General features: G+C 37.0%; 1 long non-coding RNA gene across 1 annotated transcript in view; it reads right to left on the bottom strand.

Moving 5' to 3' along the window:
- The window catches only part of LOC106869450 (uncharacterized), a 224,589-nt gene that overhangs the window by 30,370 nt on the left and 190,398 nt on the right, over nucleotides 1-3,821 (bottom strand). The gene's annotated exons all lie outside the window — the stretch shown is intronic.

The following is a 3,821-nucleotide window of genomic DNA, read 5'->3' as shown; positions in this document are numbered from 1 at the left end:
GTGCGCGCGCACACACACACACACACACACACATATACGTACTCGCGCACATGACATGGCCTAGATGTGTCTATGCAGGTCAATACAGTAACATATTTACAAATACACACTATAGTACATACGACCTTCAGAGCGAGATAAAATTAAACGCATTACCATATATAGCAATTCACGAAATCCACATATTATACGGCTTAAGCATATACACACAAAAACAGTTATATACTGCATCACAATTTCATACACGTGTAAAATTGTTGTATATCTATTGCCTTTCTTAATATATTAAAGTGCTAAAGCTGTTCCTTAAAGAAAAAAAATAAAGAAATAAAGAAATACCCTGTCAACGGTATGTTGTAAAAGTCATATTTCAAAATGGCGGCCAGACCTTAACACAAACAGGTTTACGATGAAATGTATCTCAACCATAACTACCTAGGTCTTATTTCACAAATATATGCTATTTCTTTGACAAAAGAATGAGACTTTAGACAGTAGGCATCTCTTTGTTGAAGGACTGTTTCAAGCTCTCTGTTCATGGAGACAGTATATAGGTAGTACAAGCTGTTTAATTTGGTGGGGGTGTGTGTGGATGACTGTAAATGTGTGGATGCTATCCAGAGGTGTGTTGTTCCCATAAGTAGCGTCACACTCTTTGCTAAACATTATCATAGTTTATTTCATAGTGCAAAGATCTATAGCTGATGTGAAAACCTTAGAAATAGACCATAAATTTAGTGTGTTGGTGTCTCTCAGGCAACATAGTTGTGGTCTAGTACAAATAGACAGCACGGTAGTATAGAGACAGGTTCGTAAATGCAGCTTTGTATGAATGTAAGATTCTTTGGGTGTGAATAGACTTTTATTATAGTTTATATAGATGCGGAAACGCAGAGCCCATAACCTTCTTTGGGTCTCCGAAATCATTCCGGAATGCTTGAGACGGAATGAACTTCATCAAATGCAGCCAAGGATGAGGTCGAAGGGTTAAAATGCTTCTCATATTAGATTATTCAAGAGAAAGGATCCCAAAATTCCTCCAATACATACATACATATGAGTGTGTGAAGGCACGTGGCTTAGTGGTTAGGGCATTCGCTTCAGGTTCGTAAGGTCATGAGTTCTATTCCCGACGGCGCGTTGTGTCCTTGAGCAAGAGACTTCATTTCACCGTGGCACCACTCCATTCAGCTGGCAAAGATGAATTGTGTCTGTAATTCAAAGGAGCAGCCTTGTCACATTCTGTGTCACGCTGATTCTCCCTGAGAACTATGTTAAGGAAACACGTGTCTGTGGAGTGCTCACCCACTTGCATTTTAATTTCACGACGAGTAAGCTGTTCCGTTGATCGGATCAACCGGAACACTCATCGTCGTATCTATCTATCTATCTATCTGTCATTCTCTCTCTGTATGTCTGTTTATTTGTCTGTCTGTCTGTCTGTCTCCCTTTCTCTCTCTTTGTCTGTCTGTCTAATAATCTGCCTGTCTGTCGCTATATCTCTCTATCCCTCTTTGTCTGTCTGATTATTTATCTATTTATCTTTTTATCTATTTATCAGTCTGTCTGTCTGTCTCTCTCTGTCTCTCTCTCTCCATCCATTCTGTCGTTCGCCAGTTTTCGCAGGATATGTCCCGAGGCCTATCGTCAATATGTATACATTGAATATGACAACAGATGGCTATATTTTGTATTTATTTATTTAAAGACAGTGAATCTATTCGTTTGATAAAGTACATGTATGTGTGTGAGTATTATTTCTGTTGTCTGCAATGCTTTGTTGAGGTGTTATTTTTCTTTTTCATTCTCTACAATTAGTAAATTTGTGCGTTCGTTAATGTTTGTTGTAGGTTAGGATTTTGTGTCTTATTTTCTGCCGCTAAGAGTTGTTTTGTTCTGTTTAACAATATTCTTTCGTACGGAAAGTGATGCTTGTATAAAGTGACGACATATTTGACAAGAATTCATGTTTCTTTTTCTAATCTAGAGAAATGAAATTATTAAAAAGAAAAACAAAACAAAAGAAAAAAATAAGTTTTTATTGTCATACTTCCGTATGCGTTCGTATTTTCCATTTCAAATGTTCAACAGAATATTTCCGTTTGAAAGGAAAAGGAAAAAAAAAAAAAAGAAAGCATCCAAGAAAAATGTTTTATGCAACCGAAGCCAGCGTTTCGAGGAGCGGTTTGAAAACACAAATAAACAGCTCTAGGCAGTACCTCTTACGGCTTCTGATCTTAACTGATTGGAAGTGTTATCATGTGCATTGTTTTGTCTTGGTATAAAAGATGGTCTACAGCAAATTTTCTGCTCCGTACCACACATTTGCTTGCCAGTTGTTTGACCTTAACCAGTTAAGCATGTCCCTTAGTGGCTGACGATATATTCATCTCTGATCACGTGCAGGGGTAGTGGGGGAGCATCATAGTCAAGTGTTGCGGAGAATTATTTGGGGTTTGAATAATTCACCTCTAGAAACATGAGTGTTTGTTCATCATCGTTAAACAAACCTTATTTAGGGACCTTTTGAGCGGGATGGGCTATTCAAACTGAAGAAAATTCTAACTGAGCTCCACTTGCGTGGTCATGCGCGGGTTATCTTGATATGAGATCACCATGTCGCGGACACATGGTTGTGATGCACGTGCCTGGTATACCTTTATCAGACACGTAGTCACGATGGGTATATTGGGATTCGTATATTTGTACCCCAGTGTCGCTTCGATGGCATGCATTGCTCTCTCTCACTCAATAATAATAATGCCTTGATGCAATACCAGGCAATGGCTTACATGGCATTTGATCTTAACTGATTGGAAGTGTTATCATATATATGTTTTGTTTTGGTGTAAGAGATAGGCTACAGCAAATATTCTGCCCAATACCACAGATTTGCTTGTCAGTTTCTTGACCTTAACTAGTTGAGCATGTCCCTTGCTGGCTGACGATATGTGCATCTCTGATCACGAGCAGGAGTAGTGGGGAAGCATCATAGCCATGTGTTGAGAGGGATTTTCTGGGTGTTTCGTTCAACATCCTTCAACGACCCTTATTCAAGAGCGGGATCGGCTACTCAATGGGCTTCGCCAAATCACCCTGTTGCACACATATTGTTGAGATACATGTGCCTGGTGTACACCTATCAGACGAGTAGTCATGGTGGTTATATTGGGTTTCGTACATTTGTACTCCAGTATCACTTTGATGGCATATGCTGTTCTCTCACTCAATAATAATAATGATCATAGCAAACACGCGTTCACATATATAACACATACGAGTATGAAATAGCAGTTTTTTGTGACACAAACCTGCGAATAAAGACGTAGAAGTGCGTTTAAGAATTCTACTTACTATGTAACGTATTTTGCTTGGATTTTGTATTTTTTTACTTTTGTGTTTGCACACTGAAAAGGTTTCTTTCTACACTTGTATCTTATCTTGGCAGTCCTAATACTTCTTGCGCGGTGAAAAGCAGTTCGCTTTTGAAATCTTAATATTCTCCTAAATGGAAAATTACTTATGAACCTCGAGGTGTTTTATATATATATACATATATATATATATATATATATATATATCTATATGTGTGCATTTATATATATATATATCTATATGTGTGCATTTATATATATATATATATATATATATATATATATACACACATATGTGTATACATACATGTGTGTATAAAGACATTTATACACACAGGCGCATAAATATATATATATACACACACACACATAAATATATATATATACACACACACACATAAATATATATATATATACACACACACACATAAATATATATATATATAT

This window comes from Octopus bimaculoides, chromosome 21 (assembly GCF_001194135.2).
Source record: "Octopus bimaculoides isolate UCB-OBI-ISO-001 chromosome 21, ASM119413v2, whole genome shotgun sequence".
In the NCBI taxonomy this organism is placed as follows: domain Eukaryota; kingdom Metazoa; phylum Mollusca; class Cephalopoda; order Octopoda; family Octopodidae; genus Octopus; species Octopus bimaculoides.
The sequence above is the reverse complement of the archived record's forward strand: the minus strand, read 5'-3'. Positions and strand labels throughout refer to the sequence as shown.